The 23,615-nt window shown below is 36.4% G+C and overlaps 1 protein-coding gene and 1 long non-coding RNA gene across 2 annotated transcripts in view; one reads left to right on the top strand and one right to left on the bottom strand.

The window, feature by feature from the left end:
* Positions 1-23,615, top strand: part of LOC120318119 (ephrin type-A receptor 5-like) — a 129,245-nt gene that overhangs the window by 83,532 nt on the left and 22,098 nt on the right. The gene's annotated exons all lie outside the window — the stretch shown is intronic.
* Positions 11-22,744, bottom strand: LOC120318115. The gene is made up of 2 exons (XR_005559417.1): positions 21,029-22,744; positions 11-3,256 (listed from the first exon to the last, which is right to left on the bottom strand). It is a non-coding gene; the product is annotated as an uncharacterized LOC120318115 (long non-coding RNA).

Here is a 23,615-nt window from a genome sequence, read left to right as displayed (position 1 = left end):
CCACAGTAACTTTTTTTTTAATGATTATCACTTTTTCAAAGTAATCAATCTTGCACATTTAAAATTTAAACCTGACATTTATTTTAACAACAACACAAAAAGCTGTGATTTTTATAATGCAATAGAGGAATATTGGCATCAACTATATAATTTATAACCAGTGTTATAATCTATTTCTCTGTGGATTCATTTTGAAGTTAAAATTAATGTCTACGAACAGCAGAAATAGATATATTCCATATACATGGTTATAATTTAGTCTGCTTCAATAATAAAAAATAAACAATATATATTAAACCTTCTAAAAAAAGCTGAAAATAGTAATTCATATTAATACCTCCAAGGACTTAACTTGAATAGAATTTTTTTTTTACTCATTTGATAGTTTATATTAATAAAAGTAGTTTCTTGAGGTTTGCTTCAAGTTTTAAGCATTGATGGAAGAATAATGAAGCACAATATTAGACTATTTCTTGACAAGAGTGTTCTTGTTTTGTATATTTTTAAAAATGCTGTTGCTCTACAGCAATTAAGCTCTAGATATTACTATACACACATTCCTTGATGAACATTCAGTGCAATACCAGGTGCGTATATATTTTGTCTTTAATTTTTCTTGTTGATGGGAGATTAGCCCATCTTTAATACAATATTTGCAGATACAATTGCAGATACAATTGCTTATATATGGATGTATTTTTATATTATTTCTGTTTCTGATGTTGTTTTATTATAACATAGATATATTTGACATTAGCAGAATATTAAATATTAACTTTAGAATTCAGCTTCCTAAGGAATCTATAGCCATTTCCTCATTGGTCACTTCTAGCATCACACAGTCTTCATTAATGTGATCAGTCCAGTGGTTCAGTGATTCCAATCAGTTACCTCCAGATGATATGGATGATATATAAATCCAATAAATAAATAATGGATACATCTAGAAGGCAATATAAGTCATTATTGGGAAAGTAACCCATGTTTCTTGAGTGGATGGAAAAAGCCAATATTTGTTCTGCTTGAAAATGTTTGAACAATTTCTAGTGAGATAATCAGCTTAGAAGGCAGAAGTAGCTTCATAAGATTTCTAGGAAGTTACTGGTGGCAAAAGACTCTACTTAGTTTCCTGTCCCTCCTCAAATCAACATAGTGCACAATAACTCAAATGTGCAAACTCTTCGGTATAAATTTCTTGGCACATAATTTTAAGCACAAAATTCATAAAATACAGTTTTTGTAATTCCAGGAAACTTTTATTCTTTGTATTGTAATTATTTTAAGCAAATGTCACTGATCTTTCCTAACACATATTAATATTGTATTCAAAATTTACCTTACAGCACTTACTTTTAGAAGATTAAAATTCTATAATTTTATAACGGCTATAATCAATTGTGTAGCATTGGTTTCTTTCCCTCTAGATTCAGTTTTGTGTTCAGTAATTTATTACTGCATTTGATCAGTTTTGCATGAATTGGCTACAAAAGTAGATAAATATACCACAGATAGTCAAATATATGATTTTTTTCAATTATGACTTTCTATTTTCCATAATTAATGCCACACCAGCTAAGCCACATCATGATTCCTGAAGTCATCTTTGCTTCATCATGCATTCAGATCTATCCACAATTTAATGATAAAAATTCATTTATGTTAATTGGTACCATACTTTGTAAAGCAAACTTGTTCTACTATTTTGGTCAGTAAATTCATTTGTGTGATGGTCAACCTCACAAGTATTCCAGTAATTGTTCCAGGTCTGATTCAGCAACTAAATGCAGTGCTGAATAGATGCTTTGAGGTTGTTATTGCTTGAGAGGTATCTAAACAGGCAACCCCTTACATTAGGTTTCCATATTAACCACAGAGTCAAAGGATGGAGTCAGACAGCTAATCGTGCATCATTCTGATCACTTGAGAGACTTTAGAAACCTTCAATTTCTAAATTTTAAATCCTACATTATGTAAGGTGGAGTATCATTGTAATTAGTGATGATAATTGCAAACAATGCATGTGTAACCAGAATATATGTAATCAATGTATTAATTGAAAAATAAGTTCACAGTCTGATTGTACCAATTTCAAATCAGAATAATCAGATATTATCCCCATTTTTTTTTTCAGAAGGAGAGAAAAGAATGATCAAAGTATGATTACGAATTCTTTTTTATGATGCCACATTCATGGAAACAGTCTCCATAGTAATGTTTCCAAAAAGCCCCTACTTTTTTCTCACTGCTTTGTCCAATTTACTGGAAGAGAACAGGAAGGCACAAGTTAAAAATGTGTAGTGAAATAACACTTCAGAAGCTGATACTGACCTTTTATTTGAACTACCATGTTTTCCCCAAAATAAGAACCGGTCTTATATATATATATATTTTTTTGCCAGGCACCAGGTCTAATTTTCAGGGGATGTCTTATCCGCTTATCTTAGGACTGCTGCAGCCAGGCCTCCCACACCCCGACACCTGTTGCGCTATTGCCTGAGTTCTTCTGTGGCCGCTTGCAGCTGCATGCCACATGGCATGTTGTGCCATTGCAGCCACTTGTAGCATGAGGCCATGAGATCATGCTGATTGCACCACTGCTGCTGCTTGCAAGGGCAATTGGCGCGATGAGCCTCATGACCTCTTACCATGAGCGGTGGCACCGGGGCAATTGGTGTGATGTGCCATGCAGCTTCCAGTCGCAACTGATAGCAGCAGTGCATTGCACCACATATATGGTCACAAGCAGCCACAGAAGAACTCAAACAGCAGTGTGACAGATGTTGGGCTGTTAGAGGCCTGGCTGCAGTGGTCCTAAGGTAAGTAGGTGTAGAGTGTGTGGAGTAGCTCTACCCCCCAAGCTCCCCAGCTTGATTTTTACACACATGCCTCAGTCCAAAACTAGGGCTTTTTCTGGGGTAGGGCTTACATTGGGCGCACATGTAAAAATCAAGCTAGGGCTTATTTTTGGGATAGGTCATTTTCAGGAGAACACAGTAGAAGCTAGAAGGACAGAAAGCTTGAGCCAAAACTTGTTCCTTCATTATTTCAAACATTATCACATCTCTTGAAATAGAGAAATTAAGAGTAGTTATGAATTTTTGAAATAAGTGTCTAGAGGACAGTAGGAAAATGTCTTCCTTTCCAAATCTAAAATGTTTTAAAGAATTGCCTATTACTGTTCAGAGAGAGATATAGATGAAAGATACATAGATGATCACAACCTGAAATGGGGGATCCCTGGCAGCAGATCAAATGCCTGTGGGAAGGAGAAGAAAATAAAAGCCTCATTTACTATATCTTTTCTTCCAGCAGTTTGGCAAAATGCAAAGCTCATTTAAAAACATGGGGACATGATTGGAGGAGACAGATAACTGTGTGGGCTGCTTTTATGATCAATAAGTCAGCAAACAAGGAATGCTTGTCAGATTCTGGGGAAGTGTGAGGTTTGCCTTTCACATTTCATTTTGTTAGATGGTAAGCTACTAGAGAAAAATAGAAGAAAATAGGTAGAGACAAAACAATTTAGGCTAAAGCTTTTTTTCAGGTAACAAATAACATTGGAAGTGTCAAAAAACCTATTGGAGATGATATGTACCTTCATGGCTGCAATTGTTTACAAAATAATCCTCATGAAAGCAAAAATGTCAGAGATTTTAGCAGGAGGAACTGTGGATGTTTTGCTTGCATTACAAAACTCTTCTATCTAGAGATGATATAATTAGCTTTTTTTATTCCATGTGTGTAGTTAATGGGTGGAGAATTGAGGCTCTGTGGACAAAATGCTGCCCCATCTTGCTATCATATGTTGCCTAATTGTCCTTAGTTCTGATTTAGCCTACCAAGATATTACCTTCTTTTCTTCCTTCAAGTTAATGAGTTATAGTGCATCAGTTGTTAACAGTCTTTCAGCCAGTCATTAACAAATTTAAAAGGAATATCATTAAAATGGACAATGAAAATGCAACCCTATTTCTTGCATCAAAAGTGATACAAGCATTTTTGACCTTTGACTACTTATAATATGCATCCAATGAATAACAGACAACAGACACCATCCTTCAAGAATTATATCCTGTTGACTTGAATTAAGTAAAGTTTTTGCACTTGGATAATATTTAAAAATTAGATCATGCCTGATATTTTACAAATTGAGACTTTGATACACAATAAGGAAACTTGAACATTATGGTTGTTACATTTAAGATATCTGTATCAGAAACTTCACATAGCAGCATATCATTTGATGGAATGGTTTTTCTGCTACAAATTTAGAATGCAGATAACAATAATTGAGCTGTATGTGGAAGTCCATAAAGCCATGACCATGTATTGTTTTAATCATTTTATTTTTTTACTCTTTTCCCACATATTTGTCTGTTTGCTCAGACAAGATCGACATTGATATGCATAGAAATGTGGGTGTCCTAAATATGGGTATCCTATTGTTGTAAGTTGTGAAGTCGTGTTCAATCCATCGTGACCCCATGGACAACTTTCCTCCAGGCCTTCCTGTCCTCTACCATCTTCTGGAGTCCATTTAAGTTCATTCCTACTGCTTCAATGACTCCATCCAGCCACCTCATTCTCTGTCGTCCCATTCTTCTATTGCCCTCAATCTTTCCCAGCATTAGACTCTTCACCAATGAGTCCTTCTCATTAGGTGGCCAAAGTGCTTGAGTTTCAACTTCAGGATCTGGCCTTCTAAAGAGCAGTCAGGGTTGATCTCCTCTAGGACTGACAGGTTTGATCCTATTACAGTACCCAAATTGTTGTAGATTTCTTTGCTTGGAATAGTTTCTGGGAAAAAAATCTGCCAAGTTAGAAGCCTCCTGAGAATTTGTCAGGAGAATAGCACATGGGGATCTAAGTGATTCTAAGTGGCTTCTTCATAATGCATGTCAAGCCCCTGCTTTACTCAGGAGCATTTAAATTGTAGCTTGAATCTTGTAGATCAGATATATCTATTATATAACCATCCAGAGATAGAATTCTTTTCTTTGTTTCACCCTTCCTTACTCATTTTCTCCTTATATGCTCTGCTTTGTCTCTGGAGTTCATATGCAAGAGTTTGGATAGGGGAACATTTGACTGGATCTTTCACTGTAGTAAATTGAGTAAAAGTCCTTTTCAAAGAACAAAAGTAAATATGGATTTGAGGGTAATCCCTGCTTGTTCCTGCATAAAGACATGCTCCCATGATGGCTGCGGCAAGAAGAATGTTTTAGGTAAAGAAGGAAACAGCACCAGCTTGAAAAATAGCACTAATGAATCATTTTCCTCATTTCAGTAGTTTTACTGGTTGAATTAAACTATTTTGTGATATTTGTAAGCAACGAAAAATGCTGCTAAGGTACAACATTAAAGTTTTAGAGTTTAATACTATGGGGTCATAATGTTCAAAATACAGATAGACTGTTTCTCTTGTACAACATGAAGTTGTTCAGCTTTCTTTGCTGCTACCACTGATTTGTGGCTATCAGAAATGCATCTTGATGAAGATCTTATTTATTATTATTTTTATAGGATTACATTCAGGTAGGCATTACCATTCAACAGTCTGAACTTGCTTGAACAAGAATTAACAAGTACTGATCTTTCACCTACAACAAAAAATACGTCTTAACTGCATACAAATATATTTGCATTGGAAATCTGACTAATTACAATCTACCTATCTCAAAGGAACTTAGTTAGAACAAATCTTTGTTGAAGTTCATAACCTGATGGCTTCCATCCATAACCTTAATTGAGATTCAATTCCTTTCATCCTCAAAAATTCCGCAATGTTGCTCTCTCTTAGTGGTCTAGGCAAAAATAAAAATGAAGAATGGGCCAAGAGACAAAGCTGCCTCAGGATATTTTTTAAAATAAAATTTTGTATGAATGTAAGTTCAAATTAATTATTAACCAAGATAATCTGATGTGAAGTAAACTGAAGATACTTAGTCTGTAGATCCTTGGATCCCAGAATCACATCCCACAAGTCATAGGACTGATTATTTTGCTATCTCAAAGGTTGGGAATAGAAAAGGGAAGGGAAATCTGATTTTACTTTCAACCTATGCTTCTGGCTTTTTCAAAAGGTGGGAAATTGAAAGTCCCAAAGAAAGACATTAGGATAAATGTTTGAAAAAACGTTTGAAACAAAATTCATAGGTCCCTTCCAGCGTGTTGCAATTCTGATAGGGTATGGTTTAGATCAGGGGTGTCAAACTGCCAGCCTGTGGGCTGGATGTGTCACACCAAAACCACGCCCACCCCATTGCCGGCAGTGGGGAAAAAGTCATGACATGTGACACATCACGTGATGTCACAAGTTTGACACCCGTGGTTTAGATAAATAGCTAAAGTGGCTTAGATACTTCTTCTTGTAAGTAATGGGAGATTTTTTTTTTTCTAGAAAAAAAATGGAGGGATAGTTTCCCTGTTGGTTTGATATTGTCAGGGCTATGGACTTGTTCCATTTTAGGCATAACACTATCCTATGCAATGGAAATCTTTTGATATTTCCAATAATAAACCTTCAATAAACTATAGTGCAGTCTTGCCATGAATGATAACACAGACTGTAACACTGGAGGGACAAGCAGGGTTATTTAGGCATCCTGGAGAAACATGAATCTTTCATATCTCTCCTGCCCAAAGTTAGTTACCTAAACAAGCTGTATTAACAAGAATGTAATCATTGTGATATTCTATTCTTGCTGGAATTCTGCCTAATTTAAATAGCTAAAAGAAATGTTTACTAAGCAGAGCAAGATTATTTCAAGGTCCTTGAAATCTTCAGTTTAGGCAAATCTTAACCTGCTGCCTTTTATGCAACTATCAAAAGATCTGCGCTATTTTTTCCCTTCTATATATTTTTTTCTAATTAACAAGGTCTTTACATACCTTTGCACATAGTTTCTTAAGAGTGATCTTTTAATTGTTTTTTTACCCTGAATAATAAAAAAATCTACAGTCGCTGCAAGGTAGAGTATAATAGAGATGAATACAACTCGCAGAGGCTAAATGGCAGGAAATTTTAGAGCCTTCGTCCTGAAGTTTTGGGATGAAGCAAGCTGCCTGCTTCTTTTAGCTGCTTGTGAGTATTTGAAAGCAGACGGAGCAGACCAGGAGAGACTGTATTCAAGTTTGATGGTGTCTTTAACTTCAGCAAGTTTCCTCTTCTTCTCCTTTTGTTCACTTTCCCTTTAGAAGAAAGGGAAAGTGAAAGGCAAAATGGCGATTGTCTTTCTTGCTTGATTTGCATTATAAAGCAAAACCTGGACATAGATTAACTCTTTAAATATAGAATTTGGCTTTTATTCTTTTTCCTTTTTTTGTGTTTTAAAGAATATTTAAAAGAACTGTGATTTTTTTTCCTTTTTTTTTTAATAAGAATCTTTCTTCTTGGAACTTAAGAAAATGGCTTCAAAACGCCCGCCTCCTGCTCCTAAAGTTCCTATCTCTTCCCCAATACCTCAGTCTGTTTCTCAGAAACCAAAATCACCTCCACCCTCTCCTCCTCCTGCAATTTCTCTTAGTGATTTACAAGAAGCTTTTAAAAAGCATGCTTTGGACATTAAGGAGGAAGTAAAAGATCTTATAATTGTAGAGAGGGCTAATACAGAAGAATTATTGGAGAAAAAGAACAAGCAAGTAAGGGACCATATACTTTTTGCTTTTCAGGGCCTTGCTCTGCATATAGAGAGAATTGATGACAAAATGGAGGATATTACTGAAAATGCAACAAGAATTGAATCTAGAATGCAGGAGGTAGAGAACAAGATAGAAATCACACAGGATGAACAAATCATTTCACGATACAGAGAGACGGAATATGCTTTGCGTGTCAGAGGGCTGACAGAGAATTCTCAGGAGGACTTAAAGATGCTTATTGTGAAAGATATTGCTCTTAATCTTCGCTGGAGGCCTGAAATAATTGGGAATGAGATAGAAAAAATGTTTAGAGTTAACTCACGGGTTGCCAGACAGAGAAATTTACCAAGAGATGTGGTTATCTATTTTTCCAGAAGATCTATTCGTAATGAAATTATACAGGCTTTTTATAAACAAAAGTTTCAAATTGCAGATCAAGATGTGATAATTTTAAAAGAAATACCTCCAAAAGTTTTAAGAGGCAGAAAAGATTTTACTTTTCTGTCTGATGAGTTAAAACATCGTTAAATTCAGTTTAGATGGGAGATTCCAAGAGGAATAATAGTGAATTATGAGGGGATACGTCACAGATTAACCACTGTCTCGAAGGCAAGAGATTTTTATCATTCTATTTTAAAGGCAACATCGTCATCACCTCCACAAATAAGGATAATGGAAGAGTCTCTTATGGCAGGAGCCTCATCAATGATGGTTATGGAACAAGCTGCACAGAATTTTGAGATAAAAGAGCAAAGGATGACACGAGCGGCCCATAAACGTAAAGAAAAAGAGCAGCAGCAGAAGAGTGGTGATAAAATTGAAAGTATGGTTACTACAGAGCCTGTGGGAGGAGCAAGACCAAAAAGATCTTCGACAGTGGATCTGCAGGCTATGCTCCAGAGGCTCCAGGCCAGTGGAGATGGCCAGGTTCCTGACCTGGAATGTTAATGGCTTAAATGTGCCATAGAAACGAAGAAAGGTTTTTCACTATTTGAAACAACATAATAATGACTTGATATGTTTGCAAGAGACTCATATAACTTTAAAGGACTCTAAACTTTTGATGAATTCTCATTTGGGTTTACATTTTATTGCTCCAGCTCCAGGGGAAAAAGGGGGAGTCGTAATTTATGTGAAGAAAAATTTTTCATCTAAACTAATTGAGGCTGATTCTGAAGGAAGATATCTTTTTGTGGAACTAAAAGTTCTTATTGTTGGATTATATGCTCCCAATCAACAACAGAAACAATTTTATAAGTTGCTGCATGGGAAGATATCTCAGTTGAATTACAAATCGGTAATTTTGATGGGTGACTGGAATGGGGTTTTAGATTCAACTATAGACAAAAGGAGTTCTTCTAAAACTTTTACCCAAACCAAACTACCTAAGACTTTTTTTGACTTGAAAGAAGAATTGGAGCTTACTGATATTTGGTGAGAAAGGAACATAAGTGATAGAGACTTTACTTTCTATTCGGATAGACATCAGTCATTTTCAAGGATTGACCTTTTTTTGATCATAGTGACTTCCTCTCTAGAGTGAGGAAGGTGAAAATTTTTCCCAGAACATTGTCAGATCACAGTCCGGTGTGGATGGAACTATATTTGGAAGATGGGAATAGAAGATCTTGGAGACTGAATGAGAATTTGTTTAATCGGGAAGAGTTCGTACAAAAGTGTAAAGAGCATTTAAAGGATTTTTTTGCTATAAACATGAATAAGGGTACATTGATGTCTATGGTTTGGGATGCCAGTGAGGCATATATGAGGGGAATTTTGATTCAATTGAATAAAGTTTTTAGGGGAAAAGGGTTACGAAGACGTAGAGAAATAGAAGAAGAGATTAAATTAAAAGAACAAGAGTTGGTTCTTAACCCAACTGATAATAATTTAAAGATATCCATAAAGATGCTTAAGGAACAATTTAATATGTTGATGGCAGATCAGGTGGCTACCAATCTGTCGTATATGAGACATAATACTTTTTGTAATGCGAATAAGCCTGGGAGGTGGTTGGCTTATCAGTTACGAAAGAAACAGAAAGCTAGAATTATAGAGAAAGTAAAATATAAAGGTACTGAGGTTTTTCAGCAAGATTTGATTAAAAAGAGTTTTCTAGATTTCTGCATAAAATTATATTCAAGTGATAACATAAAGGGTTTGGATATAGATAAATATTTACAATCAGTGCATTTTCCTAAACTCTCAGAGGAACAACAAAATGGGATGAATAGTTTAATTACTGTGGAAGAAATTGGTTTAGCTATCAAGCAGTTAAAGGTTGGGAAGTCTCCTGGAACAGATGGACTGACTTCGAGGTATTATAAGATTTTATCTGAAGAAATGATAGAGCCATTAAAGGAACTCTTTAACAGTATTTTGTTGGGTATGCAAATTCCTCCTTCTTGGAAAAGAGCTTTTATATCATTGATTCCGAAGGAGGACTAGGATCTTACAGAGCCTAAGAATTATAGGCCAATTTCATTATTAAATGTTGATTATAAGATTTTTGCTAAAATTTTGGCAAATAGATTAATGCAGGTTATGAAAGATTTGATTCATAGTGATCAAGCAGGATTTATAACAGGGAGATACATGAAACATAATGTTAGACAAATTATTAACTTAATTGAGTACTTGGATAAGAACAACCAGATTCCTGTGGCTTTTATCTTTTTGGATGCTGAAAAAGCTTTTGATCAATTAGACTGGCAATTTCTATTTTCATTGGTAGAGAAAATGAACTTTGGGGATAATTTTTTACATGCACTTAAAGCTATATACTAGCAACAATCTGCACAAATTGTCATAAATGGGGGACTGACTGAGAATTTTAATATTCAAAAAGGGACAAGACAAGGATGTCCATTATCCCCATTGTTATTTGTTTTAACGCTGGAAATCTTATTGATTCAGATTCGAGAATCAAAGCTAATCAAGGGTGTAAAGATAAGGAAGAATGAGTACAAATTGCGGGCTTTCGCGGATGATTTGGTTTTAATTTTGGAACAACCGAATCAAGCAATTGATTGATTACTAGAACTTATCACACAGTATGGGAATGTTTCTGGTTTTAAAGTTAACAATTACAAGACCAAGATATTATCTAAGAATATGTCAGTTAAGGATAGGGAAAGTTTGATTAAAGCCACAGGTTTTCAGATGGTAAAAAAGGTTAAATATCTGGGAGTATATTTAACTGCTTCAAATGGAAAATTGTATAAGAATAATTATGAACCATTATGGGTAAAAGTACAAAAGGACTTAAAAGACTGGAAAAAATTGCAATTGTCATTGTTGGGGAGAATTTCAGCCGTAAAAATGAATGTTCTACCAAAGTTTCTTTTTTTGTTTCAGATGATACCTATTCTTTAAAAAGAGGCAAATTTGGAGGAATGGCAAAAGGGTATCAATAATTTTATATGGGCCGGGAAGAAACCAAGGGTTAAATTTAAGATATTACAGGATGTTCGAGAAAGAGGGGGACTTAAGGCACCTAATTCGAAATTATATTATGATGCAGCCGCCTTAACTTGATTAAGTGACTGGCTTAATTTAACAAATATGGATATTCTCTTTCTGGAAGGTTGGGATTCAATATATGGTTGGCATGCATACTTAATTTTTAATAAGAAAGTTGATCGGACTTTTAAATCACATATTTTGAGGAATGCCCTACTCTGTGTTTGGAAAAAGTATTATTATAGATTAAATTATAAAATGCCTATCTGGGGGATTCCCAGACACGCAATTGTGGGAACTTCTAAGGGGATAAATTTTGATAAAATCTCGTATAAAGAATTGTTAATCTGGTCTGGTTTGAACTGGCATTTGAAATCCCTAGATGTATTAAGGCAGGAAAATATTCTACAGTCATGATTTCAATATTTACAAATAGTGGATAGATGGACTGTAGATAAGAAAGAGGGAATAACATTAGAAGATAAACAATTGGTTATTCAGATTAAAAACCAGAGTCCGGCTCATATAAAAAGAATTTATAATGTGTTATTAGAGTTAGACTCGGAAACAGAACTGGTTAAAGATTGTATGATTAAATGGGCTCAGAATATACAGGAACCAATTTCATTGGACTTATGGGAGACAATTTGGACTAGAAATGTTAAATTTACACAAGCTCAAAATTTGAGAGAAAATTTTTATAAAATGTTTTATAGATGACATTTAGATCCTAAAAAATTATCCTGTATGTATCCTAATATACAGCCCAAATGTTGGAGATGTGGTAATAATGATGCGACATATTTTCATATTTGGTGGAATTGTAAAAAAGTAAAGGCATTTTGGATTATGATTTGGTGGAACATTCAAAAGATTTTTAGAAGGAAGATAAAGTTTACTCCTCAACTATTTTTATTGGGTATTTTCATTGATTTAAATGAAAAAGAAACTATCTTGATGTTGAATTTAGTAACTGCAGCAAGGTTATTAGTAGGTTTATATTGGAAGACAGATTCTTTGCCTACTTCAAAAGAATGGATACTTAAAGTATCTAGTTTTGCAGAAATGGCAAAAATTTCTGCTTATTTAAAGGATCATACACAAGAAAGATACATCATTGTATGGAGAAGATGGATAGATTATATTCAGAAAAAGTATGGAATTAAAAAGTTTCATTTATTTTATGAATGAATATTATAATAAATATTATAGAGAATTGTTTTATAGGTTATGGAGTTAAAGGTTAATTATGATATTTTCTTTTTTCTTTTCTTTTTTCTTTTTTTTCTCTTTTCTTTTCTTTTTTTTATTATTAAATTTTGTTATTATTAACCCTGTATTCTGCTCTGGGAAGTGTAGGGAGGGGGGTTGGGGGTGGGAGGGATGATAAGAGGGGGGGTAAGTGTACTATAGATAATGGTTGTTTATAGGAGTGCGGCCCGGGCACTCCCCTTATGCTGCGTTCATGGGTTTGATAGGAATGAGAGGAGAGAAGGTGTAGAGAGGAAGTAGGGTATTGAGAGGACAGGGGGAGGGGAAGAGAGTAGGAGGGGTGGAGAGAAAGAGGAGGGAAGTAGGGAATGTTTTAAGAAAGAGTGGACGCAGCCTGGGGGGAATAGGCGGGTCACACCAATGGTTATGAATTTATTTTATTTTAAAATTGTATTGTATTTTTATAATGTTTAAATGGAAAAAATAAAAATTTTCAATAAAAAAAAGAAAAAGTAGGGAACTAAAAAGTTTCATTTATTTTATGAATGAATATTATAGTAAATATTATAGAGAATTTTCTTATAGGTTATTGGAGTTAAAGGTTAAGTATGATATTTTCTTTTTTTTTCTTTTTTTTTCTTTTTTCTTATTATTATAAATCTTTTTATTATTAACCCTGTATTCTGCTCTGGGAAGTGAAGGGAGGGGGGTTGGGGGTGGGAGGGAGGAAATGTGTGTGTGGGGGGTAAGTGTAATATAGATAATGGTTGCTTATAGGGGTGCGGCCTGGGCACTCCTCTTATGCTGCGTTCATGGGTTTGATAGGGATGAGAGGTGAGAAAGTGTAGAGAAGAAGTAGGGCAGTGAGAGGAGAAGGGGAGGGGAAGAGAGTAGGGTGGGAGGTGAGAAAGAGAAGGGAAGTAGGGAATGTTTTAAGAGAGGGTGGACGCGGCCTGGGGGGAGTGGGCAGGTCATACCAATGGTTATGAATTTATCTTATTTCAAAATTGTATTGTATTTTTTCTTTTAATGTTTACATGGAAAAAATAAAAAACTTTTAATAAAAAAAAAGTAATGTAGAAGTAACTTTTTGATCCTTAATTAACTTGTTGCTAAGAGGATCTTATCACTTACCCCATTTCTAAATACTTTGTATTGATAGTGGAATACATAAAAAATGTTATATATATTTGCTTTTTCCCTTTTTAATGCCCATTGTGCATTTTTGTCTAGGTTTTTGTAGTATAAACATACAGAATTTTATATTTTTTTCATAAAAATTAAAAAGATGCTTTGTTAGCTGTACAAATGTTTTTTTCCTCTTGTCTTAACTATCAAATGTATATGCTGGTAATACTTGCAGGAATAGTAATATAGGTGCCAATAGTATGCATAGGACATATATAAAATGGAGCAAAAGGGATTATCTTGATTGTTTTATCAATACATTAAGAAATCATAAATCTCATGGTTTTTCAATAATTAATTAGCAGATCTGTATATTACCCACTTCAAAAAATATATTGTGCCACAGGGAGATGTATAATTTTGAATGGATCAATTATTATCTGGTTTTTAACTGATCATTCCATTATTTTGTTCATCTCATTTATTAGCATGCTCTCCAGTAAAAATGGAAATGTTGTGGTTTTCATTTTTTTTAGAGTATACTAGGCAAATCTTTATGGTTGTTTTTAAAATAATGAAGAAATCTAAACAATCTTACTGTTTAATAATACCAGAGAATTACCAACTGAAATGACTCAGAATATTGAACTTTATATTTGTCATCTTCAGGTGTGTCTTAGGTTTTTTTTTAATTCTTAATGGAAGAAAAGCTTTTTCTATTTCACACTGCCAGTTTAAAATGTAATAACAGAATCCATCTCAAACTCTTCCTGATAACTTTCCTCATTAGAAGTCAGAAAATGATGACAAAAAACTCATTTTTCATTTCTTTCTTTTATAATTTTTGAAATAACACTGATGCACTTTATGAAGTCAAGCATGCACTTGCACAAGATTACACAGGAAGTGGAAGCTGTTAAGTTATTTCTCTCGCTCTGTCTGTCCCTCTTGCTCTCTTTTTTAGGGGGTGTGGGATTAATTTCTGCCTGATCTGTAAGCTTCCAACAAATGAAAAAAAATCTTGTATAAAATTCTCTTATGTAATTAAATAAGGGATCAACCTTCTCAAATTCTGATTTGTGAAAAATTCTTATGTTTTATAAAGTTTGATTGGAATGGGTTGTTAAAAATCAAGAATACCTGAAATTTTATGTTAGCTATTTTGAGGATACATATAAATTAAATGATTTGGGGTAGTCTTTCTTCAAAGTGGCCCGATTGCTTCATTTATTTCTCTGAAAAATAGATCAATCATTATATATCATATTGCATCATATATGATATTGTATTTAATATCCAGGTAATATATCTGTAATGATCAACATTAATAATATAAAGTTCCTTATCTCATACACTTGCTTCACTCCTACAATGGAGATCTTTTTGTTCTTTAAAAATAGAATATCCTTACCTGTCAAAAAAACTAATTTAAAACTGGTAAAGTGTTAAGTAGTAGAAACATCTTTGCAGAAAGAAAGAGCAATATATTTATTAATAATTGGTTTTCTTTATAACTGATGTGATATTTGAACAACCATCTGAGTATATTAACAAATTCCATAGAAGTCCAATTTAGTAGCTTTTTCACATCATCAGTCTTCCACCACTGATAAGTTTTTGTTACTCCTTATACATCTGGAAGTTGCATTATTGCCATAAATGCCGGCGTATAAGGCGACTTCCGCAAGCGCTGAAATCGGCGCCAAAGACAGGGGTCATCTTATACACCGAGTCGTCTTATATGCCGGAAATACTGGTAGTTTCCAGCGTACAAAACGATGTTCTAGGAATGCAGCCCAGCTATAAAGATGTCTTATACACCGGGTCGCCTTGTACACCGGCATATACAGTACTGTGATTCTGGACAACATACACCAAAATGCTACTCATTACAGTCCTACCTATCTCTCTGGAAGAAGTAACAATCAAGATAATGCTGATTGAAGAAGAGAAGAGAAATATCATAATTAGATGATTCTGGAAGACAAGCCCAGAAAATCGTGGCATTTGGAGAGGGATATTTGCTTTTTCAAACAGTTATACTCCCACCTTAGGCATTAAGCCAACTGAAGGATCTTGTACCAGTCCCTCTTTCTCAATCCTAGGAAGGAGGCAATGGCAAAGCACTACCAAAAATATTGGCAAGAAAACTTCAAGGACTAGCTCAGGCAGTTGCCAGGAGTTCACACTGACTCAAAGTTGCAAGTGCACACGTACACACACATACATACACACACAAACCTAGCTACCATAGCTAAATATAGTATAGGTTGAATTACCATGTGCAATTATATGCTGAAACTATCTTAACAAATGCCCAGTGACATTTGGAAAAATTTGCTTGTGGCTGTCTGTTGCAGAAATAATATGAGATCAGTGATGTTTAAGAACAGTTAAATCCAGTCACTGTGTCTAAATAAATCAATGAAGTTTGGAGGTGACCTGAATTATCTTTAGTATTCACTTGACCAAATCCCAATGAATATAAATTTTCAGTCTAGGGGATGGACTTAAGACAAGGCAACAGGATGGAAAACAATTCAGGAATTGATTTTAAGCATATGAAACATAGAAAACAAGATTGGAAGGTCTTCTAATCAACTCCCTGCTCAAATAGACACCCTATATTATTCTGGACAAATCACAGACTGATTTCTTCTTAAAATCCTCCAGCGATGGACCACCCCAACCTCTGGAGGCGAGCTGTTCCACTGATCAACTGTTCTCACTGTCAAGAAATTTCTTGTTATTTCTAGATTGGATCTCTCTTTGATAAGCTTCCACCCATTACTTCTTGTTCTGCCCTCAGATCAGTAGTGGGATTCAAATATGTGAACAACCAGTTCTCTGTGTGGATGCCACTTCCAGAAGTCCATTCTGGGCCTGGGCAACAAAAAATTAGCTACTGGTTCTGCTGAAGTGGTGCAAACTAGCTGAATCCCACCACTGCCTCAGATGCTTTGGAAAATAGGTCAACTCCTCTCTCCTCTGTGAGAGCCTTTCAAGTACTGGGAGCCTGCTCTTATGTCATCCCTTGTCCTTCTTTCATTAGGCTAAGTATGTTGTTGTTGTTAAATGCGAAGTTGTGTCCGACCCATCGCGACCCCATGGACAACGTTCCTCCAGGTCTTCCTGTCCTCTACCATCTTCTGGAGTCCATTTAAATTCACACCTACTGCTTCAGTGACTCCATCCAGCAATCTCATTCTCTGTCGTCCCCTTCTTCTATTGCCCTCAATCTTTCCCAGCATTAGGCCCTTCTCCATTGAGTCCTTCCTTCTCATTAGGTGGCCAAAGTATTTGAGTTTCAACTTCAGGATCTGGCCTTCTAAAGAGCAGTCGGGGTTGATCTCTTCTAGGACTGACCGGTTTTAACGCCTTGCAGTCCAAGGGACTCGCAGGAGTCTTCTCCAGCACCATAGTTCAAAGGCCTCAATTCTTTTGCGCTCAGCCTTTCTTATGGTCCAACTTTCACAGCCATACAGTGCAACTGGGAAAACCATGGCCTGGACTATACGCACTTTTGTTGGCAGGGTGATGTCTCTGCTTTTTAGTATGCTGTCTAGATTTGCCATAGCTTTCCTCCCCAGGAGCAAGCGTCTTTTAATTTCTTGGCTGCAGTCCCCATCTGAGGTGATCTTTGAGCCTAGAAAAATAAAATATGTCACTACCTCCATTTCTTCCCCATCTATTTGCCAGGAATTGAGAAGGCCGGATGCCATGATTTTGGTTTTCTTAATGTTGAGTTTCAAGCCAACTTTTGCACTCTTCTTCACCCGCATCAAGAGGCTCTTTAGTTCCTCTTCACTTTCTGCCATTAGAGTGGTATCATCTGCATATCTTAGGTTGTTTATATTTCTCCAGGCAATCTTAATTCCAACTTTTGATTCATCTAGCCCTGCCTTTCTCATGATGTGCTCTGCATATAAGTTAAATAGGCAGGGCGACAGTATACAGCCTTGCCGGACTCCTTTTCCAATTTTGAACCAATCAGTGGTTCCGTGTCCAGTCTCACTGTTGCTTCGTGACCCGCATATAGGTTTCTCAAGAGACAAATAAGATGGTCTGGTATTCCCATCTCTTTAAGAACTTGCCACAATTTGTTGTGATCCACACAATCAAAGGCTTTAGCATAATCAATGAAGCAGAAGTAGATGTTTTTCTGGAACTCCCTAGCTTTCTCCATGATCCAGCGTATGTTGGCCATTTGATCTCTAGTTCCTCTGCCTCTTCGAAATCCTGCCTGTACTTCTGGTAGTTCTCGATCCACATACTGCTGGAGTCTAGCTTGTAGGCTTTTAAGCATAACTTTACTAGCATGTGAAATGAGTGCAATGGTGCGATAGTTTGAACATTCTTTGGCATTGCCTTTCTTTGGAATTGGAATGTAAACTGACCTTTTCCAATCCTGTGGCCACTGTTGAGTTTTCCAAATTTGCTGGCAAATTGAGTGTGGCACTTTTACTGCATTGTCTTTTAAGATTTTGAATAGCTCAGCTGGAATACTGTCACCTCCACTAGCTTTGTTGTTGCTCAGATTTTCTAAGGCCCATTTCACTTCACATTCTAGGATGTCTGGTTCGAGGTCAGTGACCATCTCATTGTGGTTATCTGGGACGTTAAGCTCATTCTTGTACAGTTCTTCTGTGTAGTTTTGCCATCTCTTCTTAATCTCTTCTGCCTCTGTTAGGTCTCTGCCATTATGGTCCTTTATCATGCCCATCTTTGCATGAAACATTCCCTTCATATCTCCAATTTTCTTGAAGAGATCTCTGGTCCTCCCTATTCTGTTGTTTTCTTCGATTTCTTTGCACTGTTCATTTAAGAAGGCATTCTTATCTCTTCTAGCTATTCTCTGGAATTCTGCATTCAATTGGGTGTATCTTTCTCTTTCTCCTTTGCTTTCGCTTCCCTTCTTTCCTCAGCTATTTGCAAAGCTTCCTCAGACAGCCATTTTGCTTTCTTGCATTTCTTTTTCTTTGGGATGGTTTTAGTTGCTACCTCTTGTACAATGTTGTGAACTTCCATCCATAGTTCTTCAGGCACTCTGTCTATCAGATCTAATTCCTTAAATCTATTTGCCACCTCTACTGTATATTCAGCAGGAATATGATTTAGTTCATACCTGAGTGGCCTAGTGCTTTTCCCTACTTTTTTCAATTTAAGCCTAAATTTTGCAACGAGAAGCTCATGATCTGAGCCACAGTCAGCTTCTGGTCTTGTTTTTACTGACTGTATAGAGCTTCTCCATCTTTGGCTGCAGAGCACATAGTCGATCTGATTTCTATGTTGACCGTCTGGTGATGTCCATGTGTAGAGCCGTCTCTTGGGTTGTTGGAAAAGAGTGTTTGTTATGACCATCGTATTCTCTTGACAAAATTCTATGAGCCTGTGCCCTGCTTCATTTTGTTCTCCAAGGCCAAACTTGCCTGTTATTCTGGTTATCTTTTGGCTTCCTACCTTAGCATTCCAGTCCCCCATGATGATAAGGACATCATTTTTTTGTGTTAATTCTATAAGGTGCTGTAGGGCTTCATAGAACCGGTCAATTTCATCCTCTTCAGCACCAGTGGTTGGGGCATAGATTTGGACTACTGTGATATTGAATGGTTTGCCTTGGATTCGAATTGAAATCATTCTGTCATTTTGGGGATTGTATCCCAGTATTGCTTTTCCTATTCTTTTATTGACTATGATGGCTACTCCATTTCTTCTGAGGGATTCTTGCCCACAGTAATATACCTGATGGTCATCTGAATTAAATTCACCCATTCCTGTCCATTTTAGTTCGCTGATTCCTAAGATGTCGATGTCCTAATAACTAGATAGATGTCCCGATAACTAGATAGTATACTTAGTCCTAAGACTAAGTATACTATCTAGTTATTTGGAGTCACAGATGTTATTACTTTATCAAAATATAAAATATAGAGAAAGAAATAAAAATGAACATAATGGAAAAGTGGGGGGGGGGAACAGGGAAGAAGAAAAAATGTAGTAGTGTAATATAAAGCAGCACTACTACTTAATGTGATCTTGATACTATTCCTCAGTTGAAGCAGCCTAAGACTGCATTTGCTTTTTTGATAGCCACAGCACACTGCTGGTTCATACTTAAATGGTGATTACATTGCTTACTGGATATTTTATGGCACATTCAATGCTTCAGTGATCAAAGTATGTTTAGCATATTCTGTGAGTACAATCATTGTTTCAGTTTCAGACAGTGATGTAGAACAGTGGTTCTCAACCTGTGGGTCGGGACCCCATTTGGGGTCGAATGACCATTTCACGGGGGTCGCCAAATAAGGCTGTCCGCCATTTTTTCCCTCTTTTCTTTGGCCATGCCCCTGACACCCGGTGATGTATAAGTGATTGGGGGTCACCACAACATGGGGAACTATATTATGGGGTCGCGGCATTAGAAAGGTTGAGAACCACTGATGTAGAAGATGCTGCAGCACAAATGTGTATTGAATCTTATTCCCTAAGTACAAAATTTAGAAGAATGCTCCAGAATTTAAGTGAGGAAAAATATATATTGCTGGCTCATACTTAAGTGATTGTCCATCAGGAGACTTAGACTTTATCATTCCCTGTGGACACCACTTCTAAATTCCTAGAGTTTCCTAAGAAGAATCTAAGAACTGTTCCAAAGGTGCTTTTTCAAAAGACAACTGGACTTACTTTGTTTTTCCTTGAAGATGTTTTGCTTCTCACCGAAGAAGCTTCTTCAGTTAAGAAATGAAGAAGCTTCTGGGATAAGAAGCAAAACATTTTCAGCAAAAACAAAGGAAATCCAGTTGCCTTTCGAAAAAGCACCTTTGGGACAACCATAACCTGGATGACTGAGAATCTCCATAGACAAGAATCAAAGAAGTAACAAAAGAGAAGCTGTATAAACATCAGATATGGGAAAGAGGAAAAAAGAAAAAAAGGGGGTGGGGACAAAAAAATAAGGGGAAAAAAAACAAGAAGCAGGAATAAAAAAAAAGATGAAAAAAGCAATGTGGGGGGGGGATTCACATTCCTACTGAAAAGGCATTAGGGCAGTGGTTTTCAACCTATGGGTCGGGTCAAATGACCATTTCACAGGGGTCACCAAACAATGCAGTCCACCATTTTTCCCCCTTTTCCTTAGCTGTGCTACTCTCTTTTATTCTATTGGCTTTTGAAAGCCAATAGAATAGACTCTCTTGAATAGAGTCTAATTCTATTGGCTTTCAAAAGCCAATAGGAATTGTCCAGGCTGTCTCTGTCCTGCTGAGCCCGCCAAAAGTCCCATTCTGCAAATGGTGCTGCACTAGTTGAGTAGTCCTTGACTTACAACCAGTTGAGTAATCCTCAACTTACGACCGGTTGGGGGTCGCGGCATTAAAAAGGTTGAGAACCACTGCACTAGGGGATGGGGGGAAACATTGAGGAGAGTGAATATAGGGAGGTCTACAAAGCAAAGGGCTCTGTTGCACTGATTTCATCTCTGTAGGTAATCTCCTGCATTTGAAAGAATTATTTATTGTATCTCAATAGGTAGCTCCATTGCCTGAAACGACTTCTGGTTTAGCTGTGATATAGTAAATCTTACCTTAGTAAACTACTGTAGGTCTTTAAACATGTGTGTGCACATATAGACATGTGCAAGCACTGTAGCTCTGTGGAGTTTGTAGGCAGTTCATTCCTTCATCTTAAAGGCTTCTTACCTTCCTGGATTCTGATCTCTAGAGGGAAAGATCATATAATGATTTTTCAGATTCATCTAACAGGGCATTGGAATTTTTAAAATATTTGCATATAACATTTTGAAGTGGACCGAGGAAGGAGCATCTAAGCAACTTATTTTATTTTGTTTTTGCAACTCAGAATGAGGTAGTAATTTTTATCCCTTGGTCTCAGCATGGAGCTTGAAACAAAAGAGGGAAAAAACAAGCAGGCAGGAACATGTTTTGGATATTGTTAGTGAATCAGTCCTGTTTTTTTTTTAAAAAGGAAAAAAGTCAAAGTATCAAGTGAATTATATTTATATGATGAACATTTCCTAAAATTATAACAGGAATAAAAATTATGCAACATTTCGTCCTCTTAACACCACATCCTACAATGCAATCTTGAATTGCCATATTTTGATATTAATCAGTATTCAGGTTCTTTGTTAGCATAATTAGAAGGCCAAGAGGATGACAGTGATAGCCGGAAAATCAGATTCAGTGTCAGAAACCAGAACACAAACAGTTGGTATCTTCTTCCTGCTAGTTTATCACTTTCAATTCAGTGATTTTTATCGAAATCACCTATAAATCAGGCAGGACATAAAAAGGCTCACTGAGGTAGCATTAATACCCATTCTTATCAAACAGAATCACCGTGGAACTAAGCTTCTGCAAATTACTTAAGTGACTTGACATTTTCCATGCATATTAGGTCTCCTGGGAAATATCTGGATGATTGATTCTGATTTCCATCAGCTTTCTGCTTAATATTTCTGAAGCTTGATGTGTGTTATATTTCTTCTGAAAGTAAAAAAAAAAAAAGAATGTAAAAAGCCCCAACCAGACAGATCCAGATGGTAGATAAATAGGCCAAGTATTAGGTGGATGAGAGATGAATAGGCTTGGTACAACGTCTCTGGAAAAGGCATTTGCGATCGTGGCATCAGGCCCCAATCTACGTTCAAAACCTCAGGAGGACAGGAAGTGTCTGGATGAAGCAAAATCAGCCCAGTCCTAACTAGCCTGGTGTCTGAACATCAGGAACATTTTAATAAAGAAAAATGAAGAAATAATTCTTTCAATGAGAATTATATATAGATGTTGGGGTTACAACTTCTGTCTTGAGGCTCATTCCTTTGGGATTTTAGGGGGCTTCCCAGATTGTCTTTCCTCCCTAGTGATTACACATAATAAATTTCTTATGCTTTTGTTGTTCTTGTAACTTGTCTTGAGATAAGCAGCTATACATTTTTCCAAAACGTAAATAAATTGCTATATGATTTAAAATATTATAAATCATCTGGAGCCTCTGACAGTAAGGTGACCAATCGTCCTCCTTTAGGGAGGACAGTCCTCCTTTTGTAAGTTCTGTCCTCTCTCGAAAAGTGTCCTCCTACATGTCCTCCTTTTCGATATTTGAAGACTAATCTGTAAATCTCCATATTCTATCGATGGCGAGCCGATTTGTTGCATGTGATGTGACGTATTTGTATTTGACATGACGATTTGTCAAGGATCGGTACAGTGCGGTGAGATGTGATTATGAGATGCATGCACTCCGCACAGGAGAATTTAATCTTAATAATATAATAATAGTAAAGTTGGAAGGGACCTTGGAGGTCATCTAGTCCAACCCCCTGCTCAGGCAGGAAACCCTATACCATTTCGGACAAATGGCTGTCCAGTTTCTTCTTAAAAACCTCCAGTGTTGGAGCATTCACTGCTTCTGGAGGCAGGTTGTTCCACTGGTTAATTGTTCTAACTGTCAGGAAATTTCTCCTTAGTTCTAGGTTGCTTCTCTCCTTGCTTAGTTTCCACCTGTTGCTTCTTGTCCTGCCTTCAGGCGCTGTGGAAAATAGCTTGACACCGTCTTCTTTGTGGCAACCCCTGAGATATTGGAACACTGCTATCATGTCCCCCCTCGTCCTTCTCTTCATTAAACTAGACATACCCAATTCCAGCAACAGTTCCTTATATGCTTTAGCCTCCACTCCCCTAATCATCTTTATTGCTCTTCTCTGTACTCTTTCTACAGTCTAAAAATCTTTTTTACATCAAGGTGACCAAAACTGGATGCAGTATTCCAAGTGTGGCCTTACCAAGGCATTGTAAAGTGGTATTAACACGTCACGTGGTCTTGATTCTATCCCTCTGTTAATGCAGCCTAGCACTGTGTTGGCCTTTTTGGCAGCTGAAGCACACTGCTGACTCAGATTTAGGTGATTGTCCATTAGGATTCCGAGGACCCTCTCACAGTTATTATTATTGAGCAAGGTACCCCCTATACTATATCTGTGCATTTGGTTTTTCTTGCCTAAATGTAGAACCTTGCTTTTTTCACCATTGAATTTCATTTTGTTAGATAGCGCCCTCCCTCCCTTGGTAAAGGGAATTGGCAACTGGCAGATGACCTGAATGTGTTTTATTGTAGGTTTGAGAGGAGATCAGAGTCAACTATTGATACCC

Source organism: Crotalus tigris, unplaced genomic scaffold (assembly GCF_016545835.1).
Source record: "Crotalus tigris isolate CLP2741 ecotype Arizona unplaced genomic scaffold, ASM1654583v1 scf7180000020070.306587, whole genome shotgun sequence".
NCBI classification, from domain to species: domain Eukaryota; kingdom Metazoa; phylum Chordata; class Lepidosauria; order Squamata; family Viperidae; genus Crotalus; species Crotalus tigris.
The sequence above is the reverse complement of the archived record's forward strand: the minus strand, read 5'-3'. Positions and strand labels throughout refer to the sequence as shown.